The sequence below is a fragment of the Pseudophryne corroboree genome, unplaced genomic scaffold, assembly GCF_028390025.1.
Source record: "Pseudophryne corroboree isolate aPseCor3 unplaced genomic scaffold, aPseCor3.hap2 scaffold_99, whole genome shotgun sequence".
Lineage (NCBI taxonomy): Eukaryota > Metazoa > Chordata > Amphibia > Anura > Myobatrachidae > Pseudophryne > Pseudophryne corroboree.
In genome coordinates this window covers 1,464,305-1,483,398 of record NW_026970570.1, presented here as the reverse complement: position 1 = coordinate 1,483,398, position 19,094 = coordinate 1,464,305, and the positions used below count along the sequence as shown (strand labels likewise).

At 47.4% G+C, this 19,094-nt stretch overlaps 11 non-coding genes and 3 pseudogenes across 11 annotated transcripts; 3 read left to right on the top strand and 11 right to left on the bottom strand.

Annotated features, from left to right (window-relative positions):
* Positions 1-151: 151 nt before the first annotated feature.
* On the bottom strand, positions 152-315 carry LOC135049189 (U1 spliceosomal RNA). The gene has a single exon (XR_010240956.1). It is a non-coding gene; the product is annotated as a U1 spliceosomal RNA (small nuclear RNA).
* A 670-nt stretch (positions 316-985) lies between these two features.
* LOC135049628 (U1 spliceosomal RNA) lies at positions 986-1,148 on the bottom strand. Its single transcript, XR_010241354.1, has one exon. It is a non-coding gene; the product is annotated as a U1 spliceosomal RNA (small nuclear RNA).
* A 152-nt stretch (positions 1,149-1,300) lies between these two features.
* LOC135049184 (U1 spliceosomal RNA) lies at positions 1,301-1,464 on the bottom strand. Its single transcript, XR_010240951.1, has one exon. It is a non-coding gene; the product is annotated as a U1 spliceosomal RNA (small nuclear RNA).
* Positions 1,465-2,166: 702 nt separating this feature from the next.
* LOC135049633 (U1 spliceosomal RNA) lies at positions 2,167-2,301 on the bottom strand (annotated as a pseudogene).
* Positions 2,302-2,453: 152 nt separating this feature from the next.
* On the bottom strand, positions 2,454-2,617 carry LOC135049332 (U1 spliceosomal RNA). Its single transcript, XR_010241093.1, has one exon. It is a non-coding gene; the product is annotated as a U1 spliceosomal RNA (small nuclear RNA).
* A 2,361-nt stretch (positions 2,618-4,978) lies between these two features.
* Positions 4,979-5,134, top strand: LOC135049672 (U1 spliceosomal RNA). The gene has a single exon (XR_010241377.1). It is a non-coding gene; the product is annotated as a U1 spliceosomal RNA (small nuclear RNA).
* Positions 5,135-5,808: 674 nt separating this feature from the next.
* Positions 5,809-5,972, top strand: LOC135049370 (U1 spliceosomal RNA). The gene has a single exon (XR_010241130.1). It is a non-coding gene; the product is annotated as a U1 spliceosomal RNA (small nuclear RNA).
* Positions 5,973-6,124: 152 nt separating this feature from the next.
* On the top strand, positions 6,125-6,287 carry LOC135049606 (U1 spliceosomal RNA). Its single transcript, XR_010241340.1, has one exon. It is a non-coding gene; the product is annotated as a U1 spliceosomal RNA (small nuclear RNA).
* A 3,302-nt stretch (positions 6,288-9,589) lies between these two features.
* Positions 9,590-9,753, bottom strand: LOC135049204 (U1 spliceosomal RNA). The gene has a single exon (XR_010240971.1). It is a non-coding gene; the product is annotated as a U1 spliceosomal RNA (small nuclear RNA).
* Positions 9,754-10,445: 692 nt separating this feature from the next.
* LOC135049585 (U1 spliceosomal RNA) lies at positions 10,446-10,587 on the bottom strand (annotated as a pseudogene).
* A 152-nt stretch (positions 10,588-10,739) lies between these two features.
* Positions 10,740-10,903, bottom strand: LOC135049568 (U1 spliceosomal RNA). The gene has a single exon (XR_010241306.1). It is a non-coding gene; the product is annotated as a U1 spliceosomal RNA (small nuclear RNA).
* Positions 10,904-11,595: 692 nt separating this feature from the next.
* LOC135049484 (U1 spliceosomal RNA) lies at positions 11,596-11,737 on the bottom strand (annotated as a pseudogene).
* Positions 11,738-11,889: 152 nt separating this feature from the next.
* On the bottom strand, positions 11,890-12,053 carry LOC135049601 (U1 spliceosomal RNA). Its single transcript, XR_010241336.1, has one exon. It is a non-coding gene; the product is annotated as a U1 spliceosomal RNA (small nuclear RNA).
* Positions 12,054-18,795: 6,742 nt separating this feature from the next.
* On the bottom strand, positions 18,796-18,911 carry LOC135049149 (U5 spliceosomal RNA). Its single transcript, XR_010240916.1, has one exon. It is a non-coding gene; the product is annotated as a U5 spliceosomal RNA (small nuclear RNA).
* Positions 18,912-19,094: the final 183 nt, after the last annotated feature.

Sequence of the window (19,094 nt, the reverse complement as noted above, 5' to 3'; positions counted from 1 at the left end):
AGTTGGGCTAGAGCTGGGGAGGGTCGCTGCTCGGGCACCCCCCTGTCAAGTGAAGGAAATCCAACTGAGGCAGCACAAGGAAACTCTCAAAAAAAGAACAAGGCTAGAGGAAGATCTGAGACAAAGAAATCTGACTTTTACCAGAGCTGACCAGAGGAAAGCACAAACACAGTCCCCCACTACCACAAATAATGCAGTCGAGTTTCCCACATTTGGGGAAATCACAGGGGTCAGCATACCCAGAATGCAATGAATGAACCTCACCCTGGAAGAACAATCTTCATGACCATGGTATCTCCTATGCAAAATAAGTATGATTTGGGATAGGGCTGGGGATGGCCGCTGCTCAGGCACATCTCTGTCAAGTAAAGGAGATTCAACTGAGGCAGCACAAGAGAACTCTCATCTGGGGACAACAACTGCAGGGAGAACACATATTTTCAGATGAACATGGGAGAGCAGAAGGCTGCCTAATACTGAAGCACCCCAAACAACAAACCAAATGCAACAACTAGTACAAGCATTCCTGGGGGAAGGTCTGCAGAAGACGTATTTGCATACGGTGATGTCATCCAAGCAGTGGGCCAAAGTTGGCTGGAACCCTCATCTGCATATGAAAAGAGAAAAGGGGTATGCAGGGCATGGCGGCCTTTTGCGGCGCTTGGATGACCCTTAGTTCGCATTAAACACCTCCACCCTCCGTCGGTGTGGGGCTCATGTTGGCTATGCCCCAGCCCCTGAAGCATTCAAGCTGATTTCTTGCAGCAGCTGGGCACTGTAACAGCTCCAGAGCTGCTCTGAAAGGCAAGTAAAAGGGTGTGGGCCCTGCAGCACTACCTGTAGTTTGCATTGTGCGTTGGAAGGCACAAAGTAAGCAGACAGGAGAAGTCAGGAGAGTGCACAAGGGCATAGAAGGCAGCGGCTCAAGAAAAGAGAAGTGGAAACAGACAGCAAACTAGGCTGGAGAGAGACCTGAGACAAAGAGATCTGAATTATACGAGAGCCGACCAGGGGAAACGCAAATTATGCAGTCAAGTTTCCCACATTTGGGGAAATCGCAGGAGCAGCACACCCAGAGTGCAATGGGTGAGCCTTGCCCTGGGAGAAGCACCTTCATGATCATAGTATCTCACCTGGCAGTTATGTAGGAGTTGGGCTAGAGCTGGGGAGGGTCGCTGCTCGGGTACCCCCCTGTCAAGTGAAGGAGATCAAACTGAGGCAGCACAATGGAACTCTCGAAAGAAGAACAAGGCTAGAGGAAGATCTGAGACAAAGAAATCTGACTTTTACCAGAGCTGACCAGAGGAAAACACAAACACAGTCCCCCACTACCACAAATAATGCAGTTGAGTTTCCCACATTTGGGGAAATCACAGGGGTCAGCATACCCAGAATGCAATGAATGAACCTCACCCTGGGAGAACAATCTTTATGACCATGGTATCTCCTATGCAAAATAAGTATGATTTGGGATAGGGCTGGGGAGGGCCGCTGCTCAGGCACATCTCTGTCAAGTAAAGGAGATTCAACTGAGGCAGCACAAGGGAACTCTCATCTGGGGACAACAACTGCCGGGAGAACACATATTTTCAGATGAACATGGGAGGGCAGAAGGCTGCCTAATACTGAAGCACCCCCAAACAACAAACCAAATGCAACAACTAGTACAAGCATTCCTGGGGGAAGGTCTGCAGAAGACGGATTTGCATACAGTGATGTCATCCAAGCAGTGGGCCAAAGTTGGCTGGAACCCTCATCTGCATATGAAAAGAGAAAAGGGGTATGCAGGGCATGGCGGCCTTTTGCGGCGCTTGGATGACCCTTAGTTCGCATTAAACACCCCCACCCTACTTCGGTGTGGGGCTCATGTTGGCCATGCCCCAGCCCCTGAAGCATTCAAGCTGATTTCTTGCAGCAGCTTGGCACTGTAACAGCTCCAGAGCTGCTCTGTAAGGCAAGTAAAAGGGTGTGGGCCCTGCAGCACTACCTGTAGTTTGCATTGTGCATCGGAAGGCACAAAGTAAGCAGACAGGAGGAGAAGTCAGGATAGTGCACAAGGGTATAGAAGGGAGGGGCTCAAGAAAAAAGAAGTGGAAACAGACAGCAAACTAGGCTGGAGAGAGACCTGAGACAAAGAGATCTGAATTATATGAGAGCCGACTAGGGGAAACACAAATTATGCAATCAAGTTTCCCATATTTGGGGAAATCGCAGGGGCAGCACACCCAGAGTGCAATGGGTGAGCCTTGCCCTGGGAGAAGCAACTTCATGGTCATAGTATCTCACCTGGCAGGTAAGTAGGAGTTGGGCTAGAGCTGGGGAGGGTCGCTGCTCGGGCACCCCCCTGTCAAGTGAAGGAGATCCAACTGAGGCAGCACAAGGGAACTCTTGAAAGAAGAACAAGGCTAGAGGAAGATCTGAGACAAAGAAATCTGACTTTTACCAGAGCTGACCAGAGGAAAGCACAAACACAGTCCCCCACTACCACAAATAATGCAGTTGAGTTTCCCACATTTGGGGAAATCACAGAGGTCAGCATACCCAGAACGCAATGAATGAACCTAACCCTGGGAGAACAATCTTCATGACCATGGTATCTTCTATGCAAAATAAGTATGATTTGGGATAGGGCTGGGGAGCGCCGCTGCTCAGGCACATCTCTGTCAAGTAAAGGAGATTCAACTGAGGCAGCACAAGGGAACTCTCATCTGGGGACAACAACTGCAGGGAGAACACATATTTTCAGATGAACATGGGAGGGCAGAAGGCTGCCTAATACTGAAGCACCCCCAAACAACAAACCAAATGCAACAACTAGTGCAAGCATTCCTGGGGGAAGGCCTGCCGCAGATGGATTTGCATATGGTGATGTCATCCAAGCAGTGGGTCAAAGTTGGCTTCAACCCTCGTCTGCATATGAAAAGAGAAAAGGGGCATGCAGGGCATGGCGGCCTTTTGCGGCGCTTGGCTGACCCCTAGTTTGCATTAAACACCTCCACCCTCCGTCGGTGTGGGGCTCATGTTGGCTATGCCCCAGCCCCTGAAGCATTCAAGCTGATTTCTTGCTGCAGCTGGGCACTGTAACAGCTCCAGAGCTGCTCTGTAAGGCAAGTAAAAGGGTGTGGGCCCTGCAGCACTACCTGTAGTTTGCATTGTGCGTTGGAAGGCACAAAGTAAGCAGACAGGAGAAGTCTGGAGAGTGCACAAGGGCATAGAAGGCAGCGGCTCAAGAAAAGAGAAGTGGAAACAGACAGCAAACTAGGCTGGAGAGAGACCTGAGACAAAGAGATCTGAATTATACGAGAGCCGACCAGGGGAAACACAAATTATGCAGTCAAGTTTCCCACAGGAGTATATAGGATATGACCCAGTGGTACCTGACGACATAGATACTAACAGCTATTTAATAACATTACGCTAGAAAGTGATTATTAGCAACATATATATCTATATAAACAACCCCGCCAGGGTTGTGCCTTCAAAAATAATCACACACGGACACGCTTTTTAAACCTTTTTTTCACATCTCTTTATTCTTCTTATGCACATGTATGTTAGTTCTGTGATTTTAACCTTTATGTTTCACTGCAGTTTGGGATAATAATATTAATATTTATCCAATTTTAATACATACTTAATAAAGGTTATATTTTATGATTCATTCATTCTGTCCAGTGCGTCAACAGTGCAGATTTCTTCTTGTTTTTTCTCCCAAATTCTATAACAATGACAGTAAATGTTGTTTCTTTTCAAACAGAACTTTCTTGACCATGCTTCTTGCTTGAAAGATCTGGGAGCACATGGAAAACAGTACAAACCATGCAGTATCACAAGAGCCTTTATTTGATCTTTCATGAAGATAGAGCAGAATTGAGGACACGTCAACTATTTCTGCCGAAGGTGGTTCATCTTTCCACATGGTGCCTTTGGCCACTGACACCTTCGTTGAGTCAAAGTCTCTGGCTGTGGTCAGAACTTTGAAAATTTATGTCACCAGAACGGTTCAGATTAGGAAAACAGAGGCTCTGTTTGTCCTGTATGCTCCCAACAGGATTGGGTGTCCTGCTTCCATGTAGACAATTATGCGCTGGATCTGTGGTAAGATTCAGCATGCTCATTCCACGGCAGGATTGCCGTTACTGAATTAGGTGAAGACCCATTCTACTAGAAAGGTGGGTTCATCCTGGGCAGCTGGTCGGGGAGTCTCGGCATTGCAACTTTGCCGAGCAGCTATTTAGTAAACACTTTTGCTAAGTTTTACAAGTTTTAGAGTAAAGGAGATTCAACTGAGGCAGCACAAGGGAACTCTCATCTGGGGACAACAACTGCAGTGAGAACACATATTTTCAGATGAACATGGGAGGGCAGAAGGCTGCCTAATACTGAAGCACCCCCAAACAACAAACCAAATGCAACAACTAGTACAAGCATTCCTGGGGGAAGGTCTGCAGAAGACGGATATGCATATAGTGATGTCATCCAAGCAGTGGGCCAAAGTTGGCTGGAACCCTCATCTGCATATGAAAAGAGAAAAGGGGTATGCAGGGCATGGCGGCCTTTTGCGGCGCTTGGATGACCCTTAGTTCGCATTAAACACCCCCACCCTCCTTCGGTGTGGGGCTCATGTTGGCCATGCCCCAGCCCCTGAAGCATTCAAGCTGATTTCTTGCAGCAGCTTGGCACTGTAACAGCTCCAGAGCTGCTCTGTAAGGCAAGTAAAAGGGTGTGGGCCCTGCAGCACTACCTGTAGTTTGCATTGTGCATTGGAAGGCACAAAGTAAGCAGACAGGAGGAGAAGTCAGGATAGTCCACAAGGGTATAGAAGGGAGGGGCTCAAGAAAAAAGAAGTGGAAACAGACAGCAAACTAGGCTGGAGAGAGACCTGAGACAAAGAGATCTGAATTATATGAGAGCCGACCAGGGGAAACACAAATTATGCAGTCAAGTTTCCCACATTTGGGGAAATCGCAGGGGCAGCACACCCAGGTGAGATACTATAATCAGGAAGGTGCTTCTCCCAGGGCAAGGCTCACCCATTGCACACTGGGTGTGCTGCTCCTACGATTTCCCCAAATGTGGGACACTTGACTGCATAATTTGTGTTTCCTCTGGTCGGCTCTCGTATAATTCAGATCTCTTTGTCTCAGGTCTCTCTCCAGCCTAGTTTGCTCTCTGTTTCCACTTCTTTTTTCTTGAGCCCCTCCCTTCTATACCCTTGTGCACTATCCTGACTTCTCCTCCCGTCTGCTTACTTTGTGCCTTCCAATGCACAATGCAAACTACAGGTAGTGCTGCAGGGCCCACACCCTTTTACTTGCCTTACAGAGCAGCTCTGGAGCTGTTACAGTGCCCAGCTGCTGCAAGAAATCAGCTTGAATGCTTCATGGGATGGGGCATGGCCAACATGAGCCCCACACCAAAGGAGGGTGGGGGTGTTTAATGCGATCTAGGGGTCATCCAAGCACCGCAAAAGGCCACCATGCCCTGCACGCCCCTTTTCTCTTTTCATATGCAGATGAGGGTTGAAGCCAACTTTGACCCACTGCTTGGATAACATCACCATATGCAAATCCATCTGCTGCAGGCCTTCCCCCAGGAATGCTTGCACTAGTTGTTGCATTTGGTTTGTTGTTTGGGGGTGCTTCAGTATTAGGCAGCCTTCTGCCCTCCCATGTTCATCTGAAAATATGTGTTCTCCCTGCAGTTGTTGTCCCCATATGAGAGTTCCCTTGTGCTGCCTCAGTTGAATCTCCTTTACTTGACAGAGATGTGCCTGAGCAGCGGCCCTCCCCAGCCCTATCCCAAATCATACTTATTTTGCATAGGAGACACCATGGTCATGAAAATTGTTCACCCAGGGTGAGGTTCATTCATTGCATTCTGGGTATGCTGACCCCTGTGATTTACCCAAATGTGGGAAACTCGCCTGCATTATTTGTGGTAGTTGGGGACTGTGTTTGTGTTTTCCGCTGGTCAGCTCTGGTAAAAGTCAGATTTCTTTGTCTCAGATCTTCCTCTAGCCTTGTTCTTCTTTCGAGAGTTCCATTGTGCTGCCTCAGTTGGATCTCCTTCACTTGACAGGGGGGTGCCCGAGCAGCGACCCTCCCCAGCTCTAGCCCAACTCCTACTTACCTGCCAGGTGAGATACTATGATCTTGAAGGTGCTTCTCCCAGGGCAAGGCTCAACCATTGCACTCTGGGTGTGCTGCCCCTGCGATTTCCCCAAATATGGGAAACTTGACTGCATAATTTGTGTTTCCCCTGGTCGGCTCTCGTATAATTCAGATCTCTTTGTCTCAGGTCTCTCTCCAGCCTAGTTTGCTGTCTGTTTCCACTTCTCTTTTCTTGAGCCGCTCCCTTCTATGCCCTTGCGCACTATCCTGACTTCTCCCGTCTGCTTACTTTGTGCCTTCCAACGCACAATGCGAACTACAGGTAGTGCTGCAGGGCCCACACCCTTTTATTTGCCTTACAGAGCAGCTCTGGAGCTGTTACAGTGCCCAGCTGCTGCAAGAAATCAGCTTGAATGCTTCAGGGGCTGGGGCATAGCCAACATGAGCCCCACACCGAAGGAAGGTGGAGGTGTTTAATGCGAACTAGGGGTCATCCAAGCGCCGCAAAAGGCCGCCATGCCCTGCATAACCCTTTTCTCTTTTCATATGCAGATGAGGGTTCCAGCCAACTTTGGCCCACTGCTTGGATGACATCACCGTATGCAAATTCGTCTCCTGCAGACCTTCCCCCAGGAATGCTTGTACTAGTTATTGCATATGGTTTGATATTTGATGGTGCTTCAGTATTAGGCAGCCTTCCGCCCTCCCATGTTCATCTGAAAAAATGTGGTCTCCCTGCAGTTGTTGTCCCCAGACGAGAGTTCCCTTGTGCTTCCTCAGTTGAATCTCCTTAACTTGACGGGGGAGGGGCTTGCCCGAGCAGCCACCCTCCCCAGCCCTATCCCAACTCATACTTATTTTGCATATGAGATCTCTATATCATGAAGATTGTTATCACAGGGTGAAGTTCATCCATTATATTTTAAAATAGGAAGGTTCAAATTACATATTTGAATTGCATCTATGTGCTGGATTCAAATGTCCCCCCCCCTTCCTTTCTCAATTGTGCCCGTCAGCAGCTATTCTAAGGTTGCTGCCAATGGGTGTGACACATTAATTTCTTCTGTGGGGTACACTGGACTCCACAAGGATTCACATTGGGGTGTAGAGTAGGATCTTGATCTGAGGCACCAACCGGCTCAAAGCTTTTGACTGTTCCCAAGATGCTCAGCGCATTCTCCTCTATAACCCCGCTTCCATGAACAGGGAGCTCAGTTTGTAGTTGGTGCCTTCAGTAACAGGCCACTTAACAGGGGCCTGCCTCAGGCAGCCTATTCTTAGCTATTAATTTTGACAAGAAAATAAGAACTTTTTTTATGAGAATCTACAAGGGCTGCAGCAGGCTAGGTCTAATAGACATCTTTACTGCAGCTTCATCACTCCCAGCGGCGCTGTATACTCCCGTGCCCTGGTTGCTGGGTCACTGCAGCGGAGGCTCCGGTTTCTTCCTAAGGTCAGTCACACACGCACCGCCCTTCCGGATCACGAGGCCGCTGATGAAGGGGAGCGTGGCCGTAGGGGGTGGACCGTGTGCGCACTGGCGTGGACACTGATTACTGGGCAGCCGCTCCACGAGCCACCAGGTACAGTTAAGGAGCACAGGTCTGGGGTTTTTTCTCCCATATTAAACCAATTTTGTACTGCCCGCAGCGCATTGTGATAGGTAATAGGGCCTGATTCAGGTTGGATTGCAATCACAGTAAGCGATCCAACTGCAAAAATTGCTAAGAGCATACGCATGTGCCTGCATTTTCTGCGGCACCCTGCAGAGAATGCGATCGCCTCTGCCTGTCAATCGGGGCAGGGGGGGAGAGGGGGGTCAGCAACACTCCATTTCCAAGTCAGGGATGGAGCGGTGCGGGGGCAAGGCTTCAAAATGGGGTCTGCAACGGAGGAGACACAGGGGGCGTGGTCACAGCGGCTGTATGACATCACATTCAGCCGCTGTGATCACAAAAATGGTGGCGGCTTCCTGCGCGCACATACAGTCTGCACCAGCAGGAGGCTACACCATTTTTTATGATCACGCTGAACTGCAGTGCGACTGCAATTACAGATTGGTCAAGAAGGGAGGCGTCATGCTGGGTGGCCATGTCCTGTCACTGTGCAGGAGCCAGCACCGCTCACACACTAGTCCCAGGGTGCAGCCCCCAACCCCCGGGACACCCGGAGCAACAAAATGTAGATTCAGGCCACCAGGCCACGCCCCTACCTATGAAACCATGCCTCCTTTTTACCATTGCGCTGCTTATCTGCGCGCACTGCATTACAATCTCCTTCGCCACCTCTCTGGGTGTCACCAGTGATAGTGACACCTCTGCCATGCTTGTAGCAGCTGGTCCTAAGATCTACGCCTCAAGCCCTGAGTGTTTGCCCTTGTGACTTGTTGATCATCATAGCGAAGCAGATGCTTACAGAAAACTGCAGGGGCTTAGATTGAAAATAAAAAAATATATGGGTATAAGGTAGAGAGGAGCGGGTTCGGTTCTCCGAGAACCGAATTCCCCACGAACTCCACGTGGTTTACACTGGTCCGAGGCAGGCTCGGTTGTTCCCGCCTGACTCGTAAAACCTGAACAAGGGAAAATGTCATCATCCCGCTGTCGGATTCTCGCGAGATTCGGATTTCATATAAAGAGCTGCGCGTTGCCGCCATTTTTACTCGTGCATTGAAGAGGGAGCGGAGAGGACGTGGCTATGTTCTCTCAGTGGAAATCTCAATATCAGTGCTCAGTATCAGTGGTTACTTATTGCTGCTCAGTAATACTAGTAGTGTGTCTCTCCTGCTCAGTGTCAGTTCTCAGTAGTATCCTCATCAGTGCTCAGTATCACTGCTCATTGTCTTGTGCTGCATTGTGGTGCTCAGCATACTACAGTACATTACTAATAGTCCAGTGCTGCATCTTGCTGCTCAGTGTCAGTTCTAGTATCCTCATCAGTGCTCACTATCACTGCTCATTACATTGTGGTGTTCTGTATACTACAGTAACATAGTAATATAGTAACATATAGTAATATAGTTTTTGAGGTTGAAAGAGGCAAATTGCCCATCGTGTTCAACCTGTTTTAAGTTGTGATGATTCTACATACTTGCTGAATAATGTTTTATGACTAGTTAACTACTACAACTCATGTTACCCCCGGATTAACCATGTTGATATTTTAAGTATTATAACCTTGGATAGCTTTTTCATTCAGAAATGTATCCATTCCTTTTTTAAATCCAATTACAGAGTCCGCCATTACCACCTTCCCTGGCAGGGAATTCCACATCCTGATTGCCCTAACAGTGAAGATCATAGTATCTCACCTGGCAGGTAAGTAGGAGTTGGGCTAGAGCTGTGGAGGATTGCTGCTTGGGCACCCCCTGTCAAGTGAAGGAGATCCAACTGAGGCAGCACAAGGGAACTCTCGAAAGAAGAACAAGGCTAGAGGAAGATCTGAGACAAAGAAATCTGACTTTTACCAGAGCTGACCAGAGGAAAGCACAAACACAGTCCCCCACTACCACAAATAATGCAGTCGAGTTTCCCACATTTGGGGAAATCACAGGGGTCAGCATACCCAGAATGCAATGAATGAACCTCACCCTGGGAGAACAATCTTCATGACCAAGGTATCTCCTATGCAAAATAAGTATGATTTGGGATAGGGCTGGGGAGGGCCGCTGCTCAGGCACATCTCTGTCAAGTAAAGGAGATTCAACTGAGGCAGCACAAGGGAACTCTCATCTGGGGACAACAACTGCAGGGAGAACACATATTTTCAGATGAACATGGGAGGGCAGAAGGCTGCCTAAAACTGAAGCACCCCCAAACAACGAACCAAATGCAACTACTAGTGCAAGCATTCCTGGGGGAAGGCCTGCAGCAGATGGATTTGCATATGGTGATGTCATCCAAGCAGTGGGTCAAAGTTGGCTTCAACCCTCGTCTGCATATGAAAAGAAAAAAGGGGTGTGCAGGGCATGGCGGCCTTTTGCGGCGCTTGGATGACCCCTAGTTCGCATTAAACACCTCCACCCTCCTTCGGTGTGGGGCTCATGTTGGCTATGCCCCAGCCCCTGAAGCATTCAAGCTGATTTCTTGCAGCAGCTGGGCACTGTAACAGCTCCAGAGCTGCTCTGTAAAGCAAGTAAAAGGGTGTGGGCCCTGCAGCACTACCTGTAGTTTGCATTGTGCGTTGGAAGGCACAAAGTAAGCAGATGGGAGAAGTCAGGATAGTGCACAAGGGTATAGAAGGGAGGGGCTCAAGAAAAAAGAAGTGGAAACAGACAGCAAACTAGGCTGGAGAGAGACCTGAGACAAAGAGATCTGAATTATATGAGAGCCGACCAGGGGAAACACAAATTATGCAGTCAAGTTTCCCACATTTGGGGAAATCGCAGGGGCAGCACAGCCAGAGTGCAATGGGTGAGCCTTGCCCTGGGAGAAGCATCTTCATGATCATAGTATCTCACCTGGCAGGTAAGTAGGAGTTGGGCTAGAGCTGGGGAGGGTCGCTGCTCGGGCACCCCCCTGTCAAGTGAAGGAGATCCAACTGAGGCAGCACAAGGGAACTCTCGAAAGAAGAACAAGGCTAGAGGAAGATCTGAGACAAAGAAATCTGACTTTTACCAGAGCTGACCAGAGGAAAGCACAAACACAGTCCCCCACTACCACAAATAATGCAGTTGAGTTTCCCACATTTGGGGAAATCACAGGGGTCAGCATACCCAGAATGCAATGAATGAACCTAACCCTGGGAGAACAATCTTCATGACCATGGTATCTCCTATGCAAAATAAGTATGATTTGGGATAGGGCTGGGGAGGGCCGCTGCTCAGGCACATCTCTGTCAAGTAAAGGAGATTCAACTGAGGCAGCACAAGGGAACTCTCATCTGGGGACAACAACTGCAGGGAGAACACATATTTTCAGATGAACATGGGAGGGCAGAAGGCTGCCTAATACTGAAGCACCCCCAAACAACAAACCAAATGCAACAACTAGTGCAAGCATTCCTGGGGGAAGGCCTGCAGCAGATGGATTTGAATATGGTGATGTCATCCAAGCAGTGGGTCAAAGTTGGCTTCAACCCTCGTCTGCATATGAAAAGAATAAAGGGGTGTGCAGGGCATGGCGGCCTTTTGCGGCGCTTGGATGACCCCTAGTTCGCATTAAACACCTCCACCCTCCTTCGGTGTGGGGCTCATGTTGGCTATGCCCCAGCCCCTGAAGCATTCAAGCTGATTTCTTGCAGCAGCTGGGCACTGTAACAGCTCCAGAGCTGCTCTGTAAAGCAAGTAAAAGGGTGTGGGCCCTGCAGCACTACCTGTAGTTTGTATTGTGCGTTGGAAGGCACAAAGTAAGCAGACGGGAGAAGTCAGGATAGTGCACAAGGGTATAGAAGGGAGGGGCTCAAGAAAAAAGAAGTGGAAACAGACAGCAAACTAGGCTGGAGAGAGACCTGAGACAAAGAGATCTGAATTATATGAGAGCCGACCAGGGGAAACACAAATTATGCAGTCAAGTTTCCCACATTTGGGGAAATCGCAGGGGCAGCACACCCAGAGTGCAATGGGTGAGCCTTGCCCTGGGAGAAGCATCTTCATGATCATAGTATCTCACCTGGCAGGTAAGTAGGAGTTGGGCTAGAGCTGGGGAGGGTCGCTGCTCGGGCACCCCCCTGTCAAGTGAAGGAGATCCAACTGAGGCAGCACAAGGGAACTCTCGAAAGAAGAACAAGGCTAGAGGAAGATCTGAGACAAAGAAATCTGACTTTTACCAGAGCTGACCAGAGGAAAGCACAAACACAGTCCCCCACTACCACAAATAATGCAGTTGAGTTTCCCACATTTGGGGAAATCACAGGGGTCAGCATACCCAGAATGCAATGAATTAACCTAACCCTGGGAGAACAATCTTCATGACCATGGTATCTCCTATGCAAAATAAGTATGATTTGGGATAGGGCTGGGGAGGGCCGCTGCTCAGGCACATCTCTGTCAAGTAAAGGAGATTCAACTGAGGCAGCACAAGGGAACTCTCATCTGGGGACAACAACTGCAGGGAGAACACATATTTTCAGATGAACATGGGAGGGCAGAAGGCTGCCTAATACTGAAGCACCCCCAAACAACAAACCAAATGCAACAACTAGTGCAAGCATTCCTGGGGGAAGGCCTGCCGCAGATGGATTTGCATATGGTGATGTCATCCAAGCAGTGGGTCAAAGTTGGTTCAAACACCTTTGCAAAGTTCTATAAGTTTGATACCCTGGCTGAGGAGGACCTCCTGTTTGCTCAATCGGTGCTGCAAAGTCATCCGCACTCTCCTGCCCGTTTGGGAGCTTTGGTATAATCCCCATGGTCCTTACGGAGTCCCCAGCATCCTCTAGGACGTAAGAGAAAATAAGATTTTAAACCTACCGGTAAATCTTTTTCTCGTAGTCCGTAGAGGATGCTGGGTGCCCGTCCCAAGTGCGGACTACTTCTGCAAGACTTGTATATAGTTATTGCTTACATAAGGGTTATATGTTAGTTTTCATCGGTCTTGGACTGATGCTATGTTGTTTTCATACTGTTAACTGGGTAGTATATCACAAGTTATACGGTGTGATTGGTGTGGCTGGTATGAATCTTGACCTTGGATTAACAAAAATCCTTTCCTCGTACTGTCCGTCTCCTCTGGGCACAGTTTCTCTAACTGAGGTATGGAGGAGGGGCATAGAGGGAGGAGCCAGTGCACACCCAGATCTAAAGTCTTTCTTAAAGTGCCCATGTCTGCTGCGGAGCCCGTCTATCCCCCATGGTCCTTACGGAGTCCCCATCATCCTCTACGGACTACGAGAAAAAAAAATTACCGGTAGGTTTAAAATGTTATTTTTTTCTCTGCAACCCACTGCTAAATTGTGCTTCCTAGCTGTTTTTTATAAAATCACTTAATTAAATCTAACTCTGATTACGTCAGAGAAGGCCAGGTACCCTACACCATAAGAGGGGGTTTGAAATTTTGACTTGTCTACTTAAAGATCACCAAAATCTGATGACAAGGTCAATTACATCCCTGGGTGGGATTGAACCACCAACCTTTTGGTTAATAGCCCATGTAAGTGCAAGAAATCCTGAAGCACTCACTCATCATGGGAAAGTACCAATGTGTTTCTTACAAAAATTCTCCAGATTATTGACTTTTTAAAGTTTTTCTAGGAAACGTTCTAGATGAATGCTTATTAGCCTTTGTCAGTATTGACTTTCGCAAGGTGTCTCTGTGGCGCAATCGGTTAGCATGTTTGGCTATTAACCAAAAGGTTGGTGGTTCAATCCCACCCAGGGATGTAATTGACCTTGTAATCAGATTTTGGTGATCTTTAAGTAGACAAGTCAAAATTTCAAAAACCCCCCTTATGGTGTAGGGTACCTGGCCTTCTCTGATGTAATCAGAGTTAGATTTGATTAAGTGATTTTATAAAAAAACAGCTAGGAAGCACAATTTAGCAGTGAGTTGCAGAGAAAAAAAATTATGCTGGCAGAAAAGTCCAATTGAGTGATTAAACAGCTCTTCATTTTCTGATTTTATGTTTATGCTAACAAATTTGCTCTCTGAAAAGTGTCCACAAAGCCAAGTCTCTGATTAACACCTTTGTAGGAATGGTTTTTCACCTATTACTGAATTAAACTTGCTTCATTGGAAAGGCATCAAAGATGCATCCTCATTTCAATGTCTACTGAAATAATACAGGTTGACACCAGGAAACGTCACTGCATCCTTGCTGCTTCCTCATGGGGAAGTCTGTTTAATGTGAAAACAAGGTGATATCTAATCAGCACACAGGTAAGGAATTAAGAAAATCTTTCTTTATGGGTGAAGATGTTTCTCACAAATTGTTGTCCCAATGCATCATTGAAATTCAAGATGGAAGATGATTTTCATATATCACTTGTACATTTTGCATTGCTCTTCTGGTGACAATGTAGTTTGTTTTTGTCAATTACCATTTCAGTAATAGGGTAAAGAAAATTAAGTGGATTTTTTAAAGAAAACAATGCTGTCAATATACTATTAAAACAAATTAAAATGATAAAAGTTATTGTACTTTAAGTAAAAATAAAAGTGCCAAAATATCAATCCCAGTTTTTGATTACTTTAATTATAAAAAAAAAAATGCACATAGCAGAGGATAGTTTCGATCAATCGACCTCTGGGTTATGGGCCCAGCATGCTTCCATTGCACTACTCTGCTGCTCATGGAAGTGTCAGAGATCCTGAAGACTAAATTGATTAAAGGCCTTAAAGTACTGGACTATAAGGAAAGACTTACTAGGCTGAATATTTATACACTAGAAAAGAGGTGCCTAAGAGGAGATATTATTAATATCTTCAAATATGTAAAGATACATAACAAAGAGTTATCAGAGGAATTATTTATTAAAAGAACACGTGGTCACTCGCTGCGACTGGAGGAAAGTTCAGAACGCAATGGAGGAAAGGTTTCTTCACTGTTAGGGCAATCAGGATGTGGAATTCCCTGCCAGGGAAGGTGGTAATGGCGGACTCTGTAAATGGATTTAAAAAAGGAATGGATACATTTCTGAATGAAAAAGCTATCCAAGGTTATAATACTTAAAATATCAACATGGTTAATCCGGGGGTAACATGAGTTATAGTAGCTAACTAGTCATAAAACATTATTCAGCAAGTATGTAGAATCATCACAACTTAAAACAGGTTGAACACGATGGGCAATTTGCCTCTATTCAACCTCAAAAACTATGTTACTATATTACTATGTTATTGTAGTATACAGAACACCACAATGCAATGAGCAGTGATAGTGAGCACTGATGAGGATACTAGAACTGACACTGAGCAGCAAGATGCAGCACTGGACTATTAGTAATGTACTGTATTATGCTGAGCAACACAATGCAGCACAAGACAATGAACAGTGATACTGAGCACTGATGAGGATACTACTGAGAACTGACACTGAGCAGGAGAGACACACTACTAGTATTACTGAGCAGCAATAAGTAACCACTGATACTGAGCACTGATATTGAGATTTCCACTGAGAGAACATAGCCACGTCCTCTCCGCTCTCTCTTCAATGCACGAGTAAAAATGGCAGCAACGCGCAGCTCTTTATATGGAATCCGAATCTCGCGAGAATCCGACAGCGGGATGATGACATTTTCCCTTGTTCAGGTTTTCCGAGTCAGGCGGGAACAACCGAGCCTGCCTCGGACCAGTGTAAACCACGTGGAGTTCGTGGGGAATTCGGTTCTCGGAGAACCGAACCCGCTCCTCTCTACCTTATACCCTATCAATTTTTTTATTTTCAATCTAAGCCCCTGCAGTTTTCTGTAAGCATCTGCTTCGCTATGATGATCAACAAGTCACAAGGGCAAACACTCAGGGTTTGAGGCGTAGATCTTAGGACCAGCTGCTACAAGCATGGCAGAGGTGTCACTATCACTGGTGACACCCAGAGAGGTGGCGAGGGAGATTGTAATGCAGTGCGCGCAGATAAGCAGTGCAATGGTAAAAAGGAGGCATGGTTTCATAGGTAGGGGCGTGGCCTGGTGGCCTGAATCTACATTTTGTTGCTCCGGGTGTCCCGGGGGTTGGGGGCTGCACCCGGGGACTAGTGTGTGAGCGGTGCTGGCTCCTGCAAAGTGACAGGGCATGGCCACCCAGCATGACGCCTCCCTTCTTGACCATGCTGTAATTGCAGTCGCACTGCAGTTCAGCGTGATCATAAAAAATGGTGTAGGCTCCTGCTGGTGCAGACTGTATGTGCGCGCAGGAAGCCGCCACCATTTTTGTGATCACAGCGGCTGAATGTGATGTCATACAGTCGCTGTGACCACGCCCCCTGTGTCTCCTCCGTTGCAGACCCCATTTTGAAGCCTTGCCCCCGCACCGCTCCATCCCTGACTTGGAAATGGAGTATTGCTGACCCACCTCTCCCCCCCTTCCCCGCCCCGATTGACAGGCAGAGGCGATCACATTCTCTGCGGGGTGCCGCAGAAAATGCAGGCACATGCGTATGCTCTTAGCAATTTTTGCAGTTGGATCGCTTATTGTGATTGCAATCCAACCTGAATCAGGCCCTATTACCTATCACAATGCGCTGCGGGCAGTACAAAATTGGGTTAATATAGGAGAAAAACCCCCAGACCTGTGCTCCTTAACTGTACCTGGTGGCTAGTGGAGCGGCTGCCCAGTAATCAGTGTCCACCGCAGTGCGCACACGGCCCACCCCCTACGGCCTCGCTCCCCTTCAGCAGCGGCCTCGTGATCCGGAAGGGTGGTGTGTGTGTGACTGACCTTAGGATGAAACCGGAGCCTCCGCTGCAGTGACCCAGCAACCAGGGCACGGGAGTATACAGCGCCGCTGGGAGTGATGAAGCTGCAGTAAAGATGTCTATTAGACCTAGCCTGCTGCAGCCCTTGTAGATTCTCATAAAACAAGTTCTTCTTTTCTTGTCAAAATTAATAGCTAAGAATAGGCTGCCTGAGGCAGGCCCCTGTTAATTGGCCTGCTACTGAAGGCACCAACTACAAACTGAGCTCCCTGTTCATGGAAGCGGGGTTATAGAGGAGAATGCACTGAGCTTCTTGGGAACAGTCAAAAGCTTTGAGCCGGTTGGTGCCTCAGATCAAGATCCTACTCTACACCCCAATGTGAATCCTTGTGGAGTCCAGTGTACCCCACAGAAGAAATTAATGTGTCACACCCATTGGCAGCAACCTTAGAATAGCTGCTGACGGGCACAATTGAGAAAGGAAGGGGGGGGGACATTTGAATCCAGCACATAGATGCAATTCAAATATGTAATTTGTACCTTTCTATTTTAAAATATAATGGATGAAACTCACCCTGTGAGAACAATCTTCATGATCAAGAGATCTCATATGCAAAATAAATATGAGTTGGGATAGGGCTGGGGAGGGCTGCTCGGGCAGCACCTCCCCCGTCAAGTTAAGGAGATTCAACTGAGGAAGCACAAGGGAACTCTCGTCTGGGGACAACAACTGCAGGGAGACCACATCTTTTCAGATGAACATGGGAGGGCGGAAGGCTGCCTAATACTGAAGCACCATATGCAACAACTAGTACAAGCATTCCTGGGGGAAGGTCTGCAGCAGACGGATTTGCATACGGTGATGTTATCCAAGCAGTGGGCCAAAGTTGACTGGAACCCTCATCTGCATATGAAAAGAGAAAAGGGGCATGCAGGGCATGGCGGCCTTTTGCAGTGCTTGGATGACCCCTAGTTCACATTAAACACCCCCACCCTCCTTTGGTGTGGGGCTCATGTTGGCCATGCCCCATCCCCTGAAGCATTCAAGCTGATTTCTTGCAGCAGCTGGGCACTGTAACAGCTCCAGAGCTGTTCTGTAAGGCAAGTAAAAGGGTGTGGGCCCTGCAGCACCACCTGTAGTTCGCATTGTGCGTTGGAAGGCACAAAGTAAGCAGACGGGAGGAGAAGTCAGGATAGTGCGCAAGGGCATTCTTTTCTCTTAGTCCGTAGAGGATGCTGGGGTCACATTAAGAACCATGGGGTATAGACGGGATCCGCAAGAGACATGGGCACTTTAAGACTTTCAAAGGGTGTGAACTGGCTCCTCCCTCTATGCCCCTCCTCCAGACTCCAGTTATAGGAACTGTGCCCAGGGAGACGGACATTTCGAGGAAAGGATTTATTGTTAAACTAAGGTGAGCATCTTACCAGCTCACACCTTAAACATGCCGCAGAACGTGGCATTCAACAGAACACAAGCCAACGGCATGAACAATTGCAGCAAAAAGCTGACCAGAACCATAACACAACATGTGTATAACCACAAGTAATAACTGCAGACACAGTATGGACTGGGACGGGTGCCCAGCATCCTCTACAGACTAAGAGAAAAGGATTTACCGGTAGGTATTAAAATCCTATTTTCTCATACGACCTAGAGGATGCTGGGGTCACATTAAGAACCATGGGGTTATACCAAAGCTCTTGAACGGGTGGGAGAGTGCGTACGACTCTGCAGCACCGAATGACCCAACTTAAGGTTATCATCAGCCAAGGTATCAAACTTGTAAAACTTAGCAAAAGTGTTTACTAAATAGCTGCTCGGCAAAGTTGCAATGCCGAGACTCCCCGACCAGCTGCCAAGGATGAACCCACCTTTCTAGTAGAATGGGTCTTCACCTACTTCAGTAACGGCAATCCTGCCGTGGAACGAGCATGCTGAATCTTACCACAGATCCAGCGCATAATGGTCTGCATGGAAGCAGGACACCAAATCCTGTTGGGAGCATACAGGACAAACAGAGCCTCTGTTTTCCTAATCTGAACCGTTCTGGTGACATACATTTTCAAAGTTCTGACCACAGCCAGAGACTTTGACTCAACGAAGGTGTCAGTGGCCAAAGGCACCATGTGGAAAGATGAACCACCTTCGGCAGAAATTGTTGACGTGTCCTCAATTCTGCTCTATCTTCATGAAAGATCAAATAAAGGCTCTTGTGATACTGCATGGTTTGTACTGTTTTCCATGTGCTCCCAGACCTTTAAGCAAGTAGCATGGTCAAGAAAGTTCTGTTTGAAAAGAAACAACATTTACTGTCATTGTTATGCAAATAAACTTACATTAAAGCTAACAAGAAAGCACACTCGTTCTGTCTTTAAACTGATAAAAGAAACCCCAATAATATGGGGCATGCAAAAATTGAGATAAAACTCAGTTTTGCTCCTCTCCACGGAAATCTTTAATAAAAGGCGAAATATTTGTTAGTTCTGAAGAGAAACCAGAGCATGACCAAGATTCCACCTGTCGCCTGAGTGCCATGCCAGCAGTTCTCATTCAGCTGAAAGTGAGCACCCAATTTGAATGAAAGAAAGCAGATTTCTCACCAGGCTTCCCCTTGCTATAAACATGGTTTGTACTCTTTTCCATGTGCTCCCAGATCTTTCAAGCAATTAGTGTGGTCAAGAAAGTT